Source organism: Pelecanus crispus, chromosome 4 (genome assembly GCF_030463565.1).
Source record: "Pelecanus crispus isolate bPelCri1 chromosome 4, bPelCri1.pri, whole genome shotgun sequence".
NCBI lineage: Eukaryota > Metazoa > Chordata > Aves > Pelecaniformes > Pelecanidae > Pelecanus > Pelecanus crispus.
Window position 1 is genome coordinate 74,646,100 of NC_134646.1, and position 15,168 is coordinate 74,661,267.

Sequence of the window (15,168 nt, forward strand, 5' to 3'; positions counted from 1 at the left end):
CAAAGCCCTTTGCACGTTCCTTAATATAAAGCATAGGGATGTTTATCCTGTGTAAAACCTTAATTAAAAAATTAAAAAAACCTCTCCCTGAAACTCTTTCTTAAAAAACGTTCCTGCATCATTAGCAAGCCAAAAAGCTTTTCATGGAGCCTAGGAAGATTAAGTGAGAGCGAAATAGACCCATTGAGTGTATTTACAATGGATGTTATATTAGAAGCAACAGGAAGAGCGATTATGAGAAAAAAAACAATAACAACCCTTCTATGTCTGCAGAATGCCTGTGATTTAAACGGCAGGAATGGTGAAATACATTGTGAATAACACAAGCACAGTAGGTCTTTCATGAAATAAGAATTTTCTCTTGATAAGGGCCTTTTAACTCCAGTGTAATACAGAAGCATTGATTTCATGCAGAGGCCACTGATTGGAAGGACAATGTTAGTTGTGTTTATCTGTCTGTTCTGCCTAATCAAAAATCAGTGGAACTCAGCAAGGCTGCCTGGATGATTAAGTACATATTTTATTTCTCTTGCAATTGTCACTGGAGTTTTTGTGCCCAAGCTATGCTATGCCTGAGCTCGGTAATATATTTTTAATCTGCTGCAAAGTCAGAAATTAATTTTTTGTTTCTTGAAGTAGAACTACCACCAAGCACAAAGTTTCAACAGGCTCTGTGTCTCAGAGATAAGATCTACGGGTGATTTCAAGTCCTAAAGAATAAAAAAAAAAAAAATCTTTACCCATTTCAGTTTTGGGAATAAAAACTAGAAGTAAGAGACAGGTGAGGGCTCTGTGGAGGATTTTTCCCAGCTCACCCGTCTAAAATATAAAAGCCTGCATGAGCACAGGGGGGTCAGTGACAATGCGGTTCTGTCAGTTGTCTGGCAAAAGAAACAGTGGTAAGATCATTGCTAAATTTCAAGCCTGAAGGACACACCAATGTTCACAAAAAATCTCATGTTAACCCTGTCTTAGAAAAATGTATATTCTGCTCAAGACAGTTTGAAGTTCTTAGAGATACAAAGTCTGCTTAGTAAACTAATATCATATTGGAATCCATTTGTTATAGAAAGTCTCTTTGGGTAGTCATTAAATATGATGGTTTTATGCTAAGAGTTGCTTCTGCAAAAGATGCTTTTCAATAGTACACAAACAACAAAAATCCCGCAGAGCAGAAAGGACTTCTAGGGCCTGTAAAAGATGCCAAAGGGAGACATTTATACATGCAAATATTCATACAGGCATACATACACACATACATGGTACAAAAATGGTGAAAGCACTGGAGTTATATTCTGCAGCCAACAGCATCAAACTGATCTTGGAAGTGTTCAGTCACACGTGGCAGGTAAGGAGGAAGTCTCCATGTCATAAGAACTTAGTCATAATGGCAACTTTTCTGGTGTTGGACATTTGATTGGGACACTAAGACTACCAGCTGATTTCACAACATTTATTTAGAAATATGAAAGAAAATGTCTCCCTATCCATCCATTTCAGCCCAGTTGCGGTAAGGTGGGATAGAACATTTAGAACTATGACTCCCTTTTCTGAGCTGTGCAAAAGTCTCAGGGTTTCACTTGTTCCTGATGCTACTAGACTTCAGATCATTATGGTATGGATTTCTGTCAACCAGTTCACATCTTTTGAAATGTGCTGAAAATGGAAACTGCTGGAATGCTGACCATGCGTACTGGAACTGAGCATGCATTTTAAATTTAAAGCATGAGTAGTCTCATGCTACCACTCAGCATTTAGAGACTGGGAATATGCACGAAAGCAGAGATAAAAGACATTGATGGGGATTTTTTGAATACTTTGCATATTAAGCATTATTCTATGCTTTCATTCCATTTACCCATTGTAGACCTCATCTGTGGAAGAACTGATACTGCAAATTTAATGCTTATCATTTCCACCTCAATGTCATCACAGCATTAACCTCACCTGGTTTTAGCTCTGTGCATTTTAGATGTCTAGTCAAGGCCTCTCCCTCTGCAGTCAATGGAGAAACACGGGTACCTCCAGGCAGTTCATCCTGTTAAAGTCATAGTTCTTTGTAATTGTGAGAGTAAGACTGAATGATCTTGTGGAGGTTCCTATAAATGACTTTGTGACTATTGTGGGTCTGAACAGAGGCTCACTGCAGCTTCCTACAAAGACATACAAAGAGATGGAAGACTATTTTGGTTGTGGAATGCAATTAGATAAAATATTTACTAGAGTGCTCCAGTCTAGTTCTTGGACTGACATTATTTCTTCAGTTGATCTCTGCCAGTATACCAGCTCCTGGAGTGACTTAAGAGTTTCAATCAACATGCTTGCACTCTGTGAGCTGCAATTATACCATTCAGGCCAATGGACTTATAAGTGAGCTCTATACAGCAAATGTGAAATTGTACTGGAAATTTTCAGTCCCTATGAATTGCTCTAGTTTGCATTTTCTGTAGATGGATTGAAAAAGAAAAAGAAGTTTATACCTCTTATCTTCCCTACCCCATTGTTTAAGAAGTTAAAATTCCACAGAATTATTATGCTGTTTGTGACAAGTGCATTAGCAGATGCTGAGGGTACAACAGCATCCTTTTCACATAGTACTCCATGGAAAAGAGATTGTATAAAAAAAGAACAAAATTATAAGGTAAACTAAAGGAATGCGGGGCACTTTGAACTAGCTGGTGGAAGGAATCTACAAACCCTACTAAATCCATGCAAAGAAGTGGCACGTTCCTTTTCTCTCTTATCCTCCTACGAACAAGCTGCAATGAGTACTGTTCATAGGTCTAAGAGACAAATCAGGAAGAAGTTGTATCAAGGGCATGTCTACACAATCTTTTGACGACTGAGGTAAATTCACTCAGTCTGAGTCTTTCTCTGACTGAATGCAGCAGAACTCTGATGCAGAAATTGTGTTGCTGCAGTTACCACAGGACTTAAGCTATGAAACCCAGTTTTGACAAGAAATGATGACAAACCTCTGAGGGTAGAGCTTTAGAGGGCTTTGTGTATCACTCTGAATGGGCCTTTCTGATGAAATCATGGTATGAAGGCGTGAACTGTGGCTGTATTATTTGTGATTCAGAGCTGAACTGCAGTCAGCTAGCAGCACAAGCAGAAGACATTTGCACCTACCTGCAAAAGACCATGTAGGCTCACCCTAAGTGCTGTGAAACAGTAGAGTAATAGGTGAGGTAACACTGTAATTAAGAGTTCATGCTTCCTAAGGATGCATTAATATTTGCTTTGCATTCTGGCTGTTTTTAGTGTAGTATAAACCTGCAGTCAAAGACACTGAAACAGTTACTCTGCCATGGTTTTGTAAAGTTGTAGAGTAATGAAGGTGAGTTCTCCTCTGTAAGCTCTCTTATGCTAACTTCTCAATTTGAAGCACTTTTTCATTGATCTGTGACATAAAATAGCCTTACTCTATGCAGGCCTTGAAGTGCTGTGCATTGATAAGGGATGTTCCTGCACTTTAAACAACAGAACTTATGTAATTATTTCCTTTTCAGTAATTACTCTATGCCAATAGCATCAAATAGTGCAGGCATCCCATAATGTACCATGTGGGGAAATAATTTGGTTCATATCCTCTGTTTTCCAAACCAGCATTATAACTGTGATTTGGAAGTGATGCACCTGATTCATGGAGCATGGGGTTACGCTTTCCATAGTGTCAATCTGGAGTCAGCTGAACAAAGTAAATTCTTTCTACAGAAGACAAAAGTTAGCAGAATTCAGCTTCACTAAGCTAAATTATCAACAAAATATATAACATTTTTTGTAGGTCATGTATGGTGTTGGATGTAGAAATTACATATTTGCTTTAATTCTGTTTGTATAATGTTGTTGAGGAGGGGTTGAATTTTTTCTCACGTTCAGCGCATATTTTAATTTTCATTGGTGTTAATGCAGCTGATGCATCCATCCTTCTGTTTATATGCTTCTGGAAAAGAGACAGCTAAGCAGTGTATATTCAGGCTTTTCATAAGCCTTCATGTTGATTGTGCATACACTGACTTATTAGTTAAATGGGTTGGACACTTACATTTCCCAGCTGTCACAGTAACCAATAGATCCATGTTTTTCCAAACTCAAAGGCAAGATGACAAACATGTATTCTTGCTTGACAAACCATGCAGAACACTTAATAGTAGTAATAAGGGTATAGGCTATCCTGTACAATATTTTAACTCCTGATATTTTAAAATAGTATAAATTACACATGATCGGGAAAGGGTATTTGCCACAGCTATAAAAGCATTTCCTGGGATGCAACTGGCTTGAGCAATGTTTATAAGCACTTACAGGTAAATGCAGTCCTACAGCATTTTGACATTTGTCTTTCAGAGCACAATTGGTAGTGGAAGTTGTCAAATGACTGTGTTTACTTGTAAGGAATAATTCTACTCAAGTATTGGTTTCCTTAGAGACCATTCCAGAGCATCTGCAAACATACAGAGCCGAATTATCTTATACTTTCATTAGCAGAAGTTGTCAGCTATGGAATATTCCTTTCAATAACCTGAGTAGTTACTTCAGGAAGGTTTCACTGTGAAATTGCAGAATATGAGTCTGTATGCATCATCTCTCTACCATGATGCATTCTTTCCTTATAAGCAGTGTCACCATTCAGTTTTATTCTAGTGATGCACCACCAGAGCACTGATGTAACCTGACTGCATCCTTTTGCTTAAGACTTCTGTCTGGGGCTGTTCAGTTCATCTTCAGATGTTCCAGGAGGCAGTCCTATGCAGAAATCCCAGATTTTATTCACACACTGTTGATGAGCAGTTGCGTAATTGATGGTCAGTCTAGGAATCTATTAAATGCAAGTGGAACTAACTAGGTTAAACCAGTCAGAGCTTTCCTTGAGCTGTTAGCTAGGAGTCAGAGGTTCATGCAGCACCACTGAAACCAAGCCATACAGGGAGAAGGTTTGATGGATGCTATTTGATGGGGTGTGAGTACGTATATGTGGAAAAGGTATGATAAAGCTTTGAGAAGCAGAGTAAAGTAGTTGAAAATTAGAAACATACATGGAACAATCACTAGGAATCTGGCTATTAGAAAAGTATTTGAGCCAAGCACTGGCTAAATGGAGGCTAGGAACTACAGCTTTCCCTGTCTGACTGATTCCTGCTATGTTTGAGAAACCATGGCTTTTTCACACTTTGTATGTAAACAGGGCTGCATCAAAAATGTATAACTCTCATGTGATTTTCATACTCTAACTCCTTGTAACACCTCCAGTAAGTCAAAGGTAGTAGCAGTAGTACTGTTTTATTGAAGTATACCCTCTCTCTTAAACAGTAGACTATGACTGCATTTTTCTATATAGTGTGGTGGAGAAAGGTTTGGTTTGGTTTCCATAAAAATTTTGCAGACGCTTTCTGTGCATTTCTCCATCCTGGTCTTCTACGTACAGAGCTAGAAAGGAATCCCCAGCTCTTGTTGATTAGATGCATTGTTGTCTTTGAATACATTTCTGCATGCATGTCTACCAAAGCGTTGAACCATGCAGTCTGAAGCTGTCTCTAAACCTTTTTGTTTCAGTTCTGCTCCCTTTGTCCTTTAAATGTTTTATAGTCCTGGAGTAGATTGTGGTCAAAGGCTACACCTCATTTAAAAAAAGAAAAAAAAACAGCCCACAAAAAACCCAAACCAACAAACCTGGCTAGCAACACAAGTGAACAGTAGACTGCCATGACTAGTGTGTAGGTTTGCCATAGTACGTATGATAATTACTCATCAAGGTAGAGGGTGTGTGGGCTAAATGGGTGCACAATTGAACAGACATTCTGTGTTATAATTCTATCCTATAATTTATTTGATGCTTAATGTAGAGATCTCAATTAAAGTTTTTGAAATTGACCTTCTGCTGTGATTTTGTAACCTAATGTGCAACTTTCATATTCTTTTGTGCTCAGGCATACAATTATTCTAAGGAAAAATAGTCCTGTCTTTACTGCACGCTTATTATAGATTCTTTTGTTCTGTTTTTATGAATTTCCTGTCTAAAACTCATTAATCACAAAAGCAGACCAACAACTACCAAGACGCCATAATGTTAAATTAAGTTTACTGTAGTGAAGCCAAAAATAAAAAGACTAGCTGGTGGGAGTACAACATAAAAAAGATTTATGTGAAAATGGAAGAGACCTATGAGCAAGTGTTAAGGGACCATTGTGCATATGATTCTGCACTTGAGAAACATCCATTTCCCTCACAGTAATTCTGGGAAGAGAAGGAATCCAAGCATCATATTTTCAGCAAGGTTTTATTTCCTGTTATGATGAGCAGGGGTCATTGCTTAGAGAAATAGGAATAGTCAATCAAGAGCATACAGTAGAAAGCAGGTCTGAAGCCACCCTCAGCACCTGAGGTCATATGTGCTGCTGAGTGGGTGGCTGGTCAGAGAGGAGCTGTAAACTGGAAAGCATGATGTTCCACACCAGAGGGGTTTTTAAGATCTGGGATTTTGATTTGGTATGTCTGAAAATAAGGGCAATTTTGCAAAACTTAGACCAAGCTGTCATTTCAAATTTGTTTATTTTAAAATGTAGATTCTTATACTTAGGTCCAAATCTAAATCTGAGGCATACGCCAGAGAAGAATCTAGGGAGGATGGCGGTAGATTTGCTGTGGAGGACAGTAGGCGGGTTGTGTGTTTCCCTTATGCAGCCTGCCCATGGGCTCATTGGCCTGAAATGACTTCCTAATTCCTCCTCTGCTTGAGGTAAGTACTGGTGGGGGAGAAGCCAAAATCAACTAACCAACCAAAATTGTCTGCAGTAGGTCTCTAGACCTGAGCGAGACCTAGGCTTTTGTCCGGCATTGCAGAGACTTTCTTCTGTCCTAGCTAGAGCTACAGCTGTCTTCTAATCAACAGCTATGAGGGTACCACCACAATCATGTACACCCTTTTTGAAGGCTATATGATTCCCATGAGAATATATATCCCATGATGCAATATGGACCTTGCAGAATTAAATATAAGAAAGAGTCAAATTGTAATATATGGGATAGTGTCCACAGGAGAAGGTGTCCGTATGAAGAGTGCACAGAGTTACCGATTCAGGGCTGCATGAAACCTGTGACAGATAACACCAGAAAGGAAGAGGTGGTTATATCAGTGGTGCTGAGTCCTTGCAAAAGGAAAGAGGAGAAAACAGAGAGAAGCTAATTGTAAAGAGGAAATGGTAAAGGATTACTAACAAGCATCTTATGGTACTTAATAATATTTAATTGGTTGCCCACCTTGCTAGGATGAAATGGGTACAGTTAAGTCTATGGAACAGAGTCAGGTTTCTGCTAAAACTGGCATACACAAGATGAGGTTTTTCTGTGATTAATTCAGATTATTTATATCTATTGCAATTATCATGTGTGTTGAGATTACTTTTGTCTAATTATTTACTGAGCATCACAACATGCCTAGAGGCATGTATCAAGGTTCCTGTGTTACTGAAGGGAGGAAAATGGCAACTCCTCCATCTTAACTTGAAGTCTAACTGCAGCAATAGCTAACCACAAGGTCAATGTTAAGGAGGTTATATGAAAACTTCCAAACAGTGTTTGAAGAAAGATGAGTAATACCACTCAGAAGGTCTGCAAGGACAACATACAGTAGGCATATTCCCCCGACAGCCCAAAAATAATTGTGTAGTGTGTTTGAAACTTATTCATCATGCTTGCTGATGGCTCTTCTGCATCTCCTGGAGACCTGTGCGTTTCCTCCTCATTTCCCCAGTGATGGAACGGCAGCGTGAGTCCCAGCTTCCATGTTCGTGGTCTGCTAGCGTTTTCCAATCTACTGATGTGTCAAATTCTGCTTCTCTTCACTGCAGCTGTTTGACTTCCCTCCACTTGTGCTGACCACACAAACTCCTCTTGCTCTCTCAGCAGCAGAGATGTAGCAGGATTTTTTTTCCGTGGGGTTGGCATGGAAGCACAGTGGAAATGAGCTGGGCTTAAATTGCTGCCACAACCATTTTGCAGGGCTGGCAGCATGCTCACCCCACTGAGAGTCCCCGTGGCTGCTATCCCCCTACACTGCTAGGAGGGAAACTGCTGCTTAAACCAGTCAGCTGCTGCAGTCTTGCTGTCACGGCACCAATGTTTGTACAGGACTCCTAAACTACTGTGAATCTCACAGTTAAGCATGCCAGTGATTTTGCTTATTCCGCCCTCTGTGGCATTTACTAGAAGGGATGAATGTAACTGCTTACCTGTTTCTATTTCTGAAATGAGCCCTGATTCCCAGTAGCCCCAGCACTTTGCAGCAGCAAACTTCCACTGAAAAGGCAGGACCTGTGTGACAAATGTGTTTTAATCATGTCCTTCTCATGCAGCCTGTACACATTTATCTGAATATAGTCTTCAAAAATGAATGCAAACATAAAACAGGATTTTTTTTTTTTTTTTTCATTTCACACTATGCATTTCTGTCAGGCAGAGAAAGATTCTTACTTCTGGAAACTGAAATCTCTTGTGTTTAACTAAGCTACCTCTGAAACCTTCTTGACAGTGGCCTCTTTCAGGCTTGTGCTGGAGACAGATTTTTTCCAGCTGTGGGAGTAACTAATGCACTAGGTTGCTGTCGTCCCTTCATACCAGAAGATTGCTATGAGATGAATGGTGGATTCTTCATAATTCCTGATTTGGTTTTGAGGTGGGATCTTTGGCAAGCCTGTTTTGTTTTGTGTCTAACCGGTATTTCTCTTTCCCACTTTTTTCATAATGGTTTTTTGCAGCCTTTCATCACTTCTTTCTGTCCTTCCATCTCTAATCTCCTTCCAGTGCTTTCTTGTTTTCCTGCTTTTCTTTCTTCCATTTCTGAGCATTACTCCTTTTTACACCTTACAGGTAATTTCTGGGCCAAATTAAACTTTCTTCTTTCACAGTTAGAATTACTAAAGAAAAATAATGTTTAGAAGAATGTAGCTAATGTTCTATGTTTCTATTAAAAAATCATAATTCTCTTGGGATAATAACAAAACTGCTGACATATCCCTACCTATAATTCATAAAATTAATCCCTTCAACAGCGGTAGTAGGGTGATTTGATCAGGGAGCTGTTAGCCAGGAGACCTGACTTCAGTTTCTATGACCTTGAGCAAGCCTGAATCTCCCTGAAGCCTGACTTCCCATTGCCTCGTAGCTCGTAATATCATTTGCCTTGTGGAAAAACACTGTGACATGACATGATTTGACAGTCTACCTTGAGGTCAGATTACAAGGTTTTGCAAAAAGTACAGAGTTAGTCTTCTTTAGTTTCCTTATTTATAAACTTAAGACAATAACACTGAAGTCTGCAGAGCACCTGTGATCCCTAAATAAATGCTGAGTACTTTTATGATCCCATTTCGAAAAGAATGCATATTTATAAGGTATTTTTTCTGTCACATCCCTGCAGTACTGAGCAGCATTTTAAGATTTGCAGCATGCTGAAAATAATTGTTATAAATACGTTCCTATGTTTTCCAAGATTGTTTAGCATTTATCAGGCATGGCTGTTCAGGATATAAGTAATAATTTGAATATGATGTTAATACTTATATTCTCACATAAATGAAGAAATTAAGCTACTTGCCCCAAACAGAACAGGATTAATTTCTGCTGCAATTGCTGGATCTACAATTTACAGGTTTACAAACCTATTGTCAGTCCTCTAAACAATATTACCAGTCTGAGCATTGAAATGGCATTCAGATTTGACTTTAAAATGCTCTTGTTCTTTTCTAGAAGACACCAAGTCTATGCAAGGAGGTCTGGTGGAAAGGTCTGGTGAGGAAAGTGCCTCAGGTAGCACTGGGGATTGTGGAGTGTTTATCTTGTAAAGCTTGGTGCCAAAAACGGACGACTGCTAGCTGCATAAAAAGCTGTGCTTTCAGTGTAACTATGACTACAGGAATCGGACTGGGATCACTGGGAATAAGCAAACATCTCCTGTCAATTTAAGATATTAAATGTACTGCTAATGCTAATGCTAGTGCTAATATATGTCCTGTTTGTTTCATTCAGCCGTACCTGTGAACTAATTTTTTCCCACATTGTGTCACTTTATAGGATTTTCTGTGTTTAAGTGCTTTTACAGTTTGTTTGTGATGCAGTGCAGGCAGGCATAAATTAATGTGGGTTTGGCTAAAGGTTTGAGTCTGGCCGGGAGAATAAGAGTGTCTCGCACTTCGTTCTTTTTGTGGGCTCCAGCAAAGGCAATGGTTTTCTTCTTTGCTGCATCTGAAGGGTCACAAAATGCTTTTCTGCTCTCCAAGGTGCTCTAAGACAGGAGCAGGAGATCTGGGCCTCCATTTTTTACGTCTTTGCTAGGTAGAGCTCAGGGATACAGGGTTTCTGCTGGGCTTTGGGATTGCAAAGCCCAAAGGCTCCTCTGAAAATCTCCCACACTGTATATTATTGCAAGGTCCAGCCATAACTTTTCACTTGAGTTAGGCAGACAAAGTCTATAAAATGGTCCTTTCTGGAATAAAGTGCCGTTCAGGAGGTAGTAATGTTCCGTTCTAATACTGCTTGGTATATTGTAAGACCATATTAAAACCACTTGTGAGTTGTACTCTGCCATAAGATCTCAAAATTTTATATGCGTGTAGATGATTTGGTGTCTCCTGTTTAATAGCTTTGGGAATTCTGAAGAGGTAGTAGGATTTCTGTTTCACAGATGTGGACACAGAAAGATGTAAATGACTTGCCTGGGAAAGAAATGAGAGAAATTTAATAATATGCCACACGTCTAAGCCAGCCTCTCAGCTTCGAGCACAAAACTACCCTTTTGCCCCTCGACACAATAATAGATTAATTAAATCAAATGCATTTTACTAGTTCAAGGGAGAGCACGGGCTTGTGGAAGGTCTGTTGATGTCATAAATATTATCAGCAGTCATACATGAAAGCTTATTTTTTAAAAAAGTCAGAATGGTTAGTATTTCCAGAATGAAGGACTGAAATATGGGAAATATTTTCAGTGGTAAGATCATAATTAGCTTTTGGCAAAGACCAAGTAGATAGTTACACTTTTTTTGTGTTATTGTTTTGGGAGACTGAATAGATAAATACACAGAATTTGAAGATGTGACTTCTGAGCCAAATTTCGTACCACCTTTATAGAAAGCTAATCTGCGATGATAATGAAAAAAGTTTTAGAGCTTTTCTAAAGTGTTAGAGGCAATTTGAATGCATCTTTAAAAATTTATGCTCAGAAAGAAAGAAGGGAGCTAAATTTACATCTAGGACCTTAATTTTAGATACTCTGTTGGAAAATATTGGCCCTGTGTTTCTGCACATTTCATAGAATTCACTTTTGATTAACACTCATCTACTATAAGCCAGTTACCATGTAAAACATGGCTGGGTTAAATAAGGTCAGAAATGTTTGCCAATACTCTGAAAATTTCTGAAAAAAATTATATCCCAACTTACAGATCAAAATAAAAAACTTGGAGCCAAGATAAGGAAAAATAGATGAGATTAACTGAAATACTTTGTTTAAATTGTGACCCTCTTAAATGTAGTGTTTTAAAAGTATGTCAAGGTTTACTTATAATAATAATAAATACTTCAAATTAAAATTAACATTTGAATTGGGAAACATTAAAATGTGTGTTGGAAAACATTAACTTTGCCACTTCAGTATTTTCTGACCAAAAATTTTTTTTCTGAAGGTGCCCTGGCATTTTACTAGCCAGTAAAGTCCCACAGTTGTATATTTTTTTTTTTTCTGATAGCTAGTAAATTTTTGACTTACATAATGTTTATATGACTCTGAGTTTATCTCAAAGCTATAATGTATTCTGCTTTACTTATATATTTTTCTGTCCATGGGATTCTTCAATTTATTAATAAGGAGATTATCCCCTTCCCCATTTTTTCAAACTAAGATGTTAAGAGGCAAATTCATTAGGCTGATGTTCACAGTTTGCAGGTGACACTGCTAAGTTTTTCTTTTCTCCTGTTTTCAGTGGTCCATGATTTAGGTAATTGCCAGTTATTTCTCTTTTTTGAACATTTTGATAGCACACTGGGTTTTGTTTGTGGTGGTGCTTTACCTTCTCTCTTGTCTGCCCTCTTTGACTGGAGCTTGTCAGTGGCTGAGGTTGGACACTTTGCTGTTCCTTAATACTACTGTGTCACCTGCCACTGTATTTAAGCCACGTTCACAGATGTAAGCTAAGTATTACACAGCTAAAATCCTAAATCTCTAAATGTTCATGCTAGCAAATAAGTTTTTTTTTAAAAATCACAAGTGATGTGGTGGCAGAACCCAAGAGTCCCCCTTTCTGCCTTCTCTGCAGGTCAATTTATAAGCTTCAGCCAGCAAAATTATGCCCAGAGAACACTGCGGTCGTAAACTGGCAATGACATCTACTGTGGTAGGGGCTACAGGCTTTTACCAGAAATCTCAAAAAAAGGTCTATTCTCAAGGCTGTAGCCATTTTTAGTAGATCTTAGACAAGAATGCACAATAAATTTTTAGTCCACTTTTTAATCCAGTAAATACATGTTGATGGCTGCACAGTAAGATGTTACTGTGCTTTTTCCCTGAAGGGTTTGATTTTCCAGCTTATTTTGATTTCTTAAGGAACCACAAAAATCAGGAGGAAACCTCCAATTTAAGCTTGCTCAGCTCCGTTGTAGTATATTACATGGTAATCAGGGGTACTCCAGCTTGATGACCTTTCATCTAGGGCTGTTGTTTAACAGTGTACAGTGCTACAATCTGGGCTTTCATGTGTTTTGAGTATTGATTTTCCAGATGGGGGAGAACTGCAAGAACCTGAGAAGGTCTGGCATCACTGTGACCTGGTTTGCTTTTATTCCTTATGGCTCTAGGCAAAGCAGTCAGTTCCCGGGAGCGGTGGACTGCTTGAAATGGCATGTCCCTCCCCACTTTGCTTGTGTGAAAGCCCTGAAAAAGTGTTTCCCTGGTGTAGCTGGCTCTCCCTCCAGCTTTCCTTTCCAGCTTATTTCCATTCCACTTCTCTTTTTCTCCTCCCACCCTTCCAGTTGCAGATCGGCCTGGAGGGGACTTTTCCTGGCACCCGCACCCCAGGAGCAGCAGCATTCAGCTCAGCCTGTATTGCTGGGCAGCCTTACACAGGCACTGCTAATAGCTGTAGCACCAGAAGCTGAGGGAGTTTGCATGTCAGATGCAAATTGCATATCAGATGCAATTTTAGTCAAAAAACACGTCAAATGGTTCTCTGCTCTCATAATGTATTGTTTCTTTCCTTCGGACAAAGAAATGTGCTGGCATTACCTTGTTCAAATCTTGTTCAAATCTCTATGTAAATTCCCTTCTTCCCTTTCTAAAGCTCTAGGGTATGAATCCCGTTCACACTGGGGTACCATGGTGATGGGTGGCTTCCAAATACCAAAGACAAAAAGTGTGATAATGGTTGCTGTGGTGTTCTTAATCCCCTCATGATCCTCTTTATATGAGACTAGTTCTCTGTGAAGAACCTATGATCCCGACTAAATGCTCTCCACGCCAAAGGAACGACAATACAGGGAGAAGTGGTGCCTCATGGGGTTGAGTTGGTGACCGATGTCAGTACTCCAGGTTTCTAAAGCTATGTCACCAGATGTCTTCGTAATCCTGGATATGTTTACTCGATCTAAAAGACTCTTTGTAAATGGGGTTCTCTCCCATTTGTGGGATAAGTGAATGAGATTACTCACCAACTATTTCAGAATACAGTATATTGTCAGAATACAGTATATTGTCAATATTTGTTCATCACATGTAATGCTGTTTATGCAATTTTTATAGTCTTTCCATAAGGATTACTGTTGGGTATAGCAGAGTCACAACCAATTGCCTTAGCTGCTACTTGTAAAAACCAACTCAGTTACCATAACTTGGTTGGAATAATCTAGCCCTGCGTTAGAAGTATATTACCCAGTAAACACAATGCAGTTGATGCCTATTTGAAGAGACCTCACGCATTTCAAAAGTCTCAGGAGACAAAATAAGTTATTTGTGTGGCTGAATCGGTGAACAAAAACGAAGCAGTTTGTTATCTGAAGTAGCAGGACAGCATATGTTTCACTGCAGTGTGGCTGGCAGCCTAGAGCCTTGAAAAATGTGTTCTTGTCTTCAGGGAAGCATAGACATCAACTTCATGCATCTCAAAAGGTGTTAAAACAACACCTGATGAGTCAAGTCGCAATCAAATGAGCCTTTCTAGGGAAGAGCAAGCAACATATTCAAAATTTTGGCAACTGCCATTTTACCTTCACCTTTTTTAATCAGAGAAAATCTGCTGTGATTTCTCACAAGTTTTCTTCAGCTTTACAATAAAGAAAGATGCTCTGAGCTATGCTCTCTTTCCCACCCAACCATGCTGAAATTTTAACCTTAGAAGTGAAAATAAAATAAAAAGTTAAAATACAGTTTGTATTTTTGCTTCTGTTCTCTTACCTATTAAAGATTACTGAGTTTGTCACCTAAGATTTACTGAGTTAGTCACCAGAGGGGAGACCTGTGGAACCTCTCTTTATTCTGGAATAAATAGTCAATTTTTATTTTTATCATTTTGAAGAACACTTTGACTGCCAAACAAATATCCTGAAGAGTCAATTCTGCAGATGTACATAGTCCTAAATTTGTCATGTTTGTGTTCAGATATGCCACGCCATCTGTCTTCACGGCTGTAAGAAGCTTATTACATGTAACCCTTTGGGTAGTTTAGTTTGTATTTTGTGGTAGAAGATATCAGTGATGCCCACAGTCTTAACACCCTCACTCTGGTAAAGAAGAAAAGACAGTAATCGTTAGAGGCTTTTTTATGCCCAGCAGCTTTTAAATACTGTGGAAAATAGTCAGTCCTTGTACAAGATAAAGATGAAAAGTGTGTGAAATGTTTTTCAAAGACCATATGTTTTCCAGAAGGTCATGCAATTTCATCACCAGCGCTAGGCAAGGAAGAGGGACTTCATTTGCTGTGATGAAAACAGCCTGGTCAAAAGAGGTTAACAGTCAACTATGCAGAGGGGTTACATGCTTTGGTTGGATCTGTAATTCCATTATGCTTTCTGACTAAAAGGTGTGTGATAAAGGAGTTTCACAGCAGAGCCTGAGCTGCCAATTGTTCTCTGGAAGCGCAGGGAAAGAGAAATTCTGCCCAGGTTTGGCTGGCAGTGGTTGGA

At 39.0% G+C, this 15,168-nt stretch overlaps 1 protein-coding gene across 1 annotated transcript in view; it reads left to right on the forward strand.

Annotated features, from left to right (window-relative positions):
* SORCS2 (sortilin related VPS10 domain containing receptor 2) overlaps nucleotides 1–15,168 on the forward strand; it is a 591,852-nt gene that overhangs the window by 342,127 nt on the left and 234,557 nt on the right. The gene's annotated exons all lie outside the window — the stretch shown is intronic.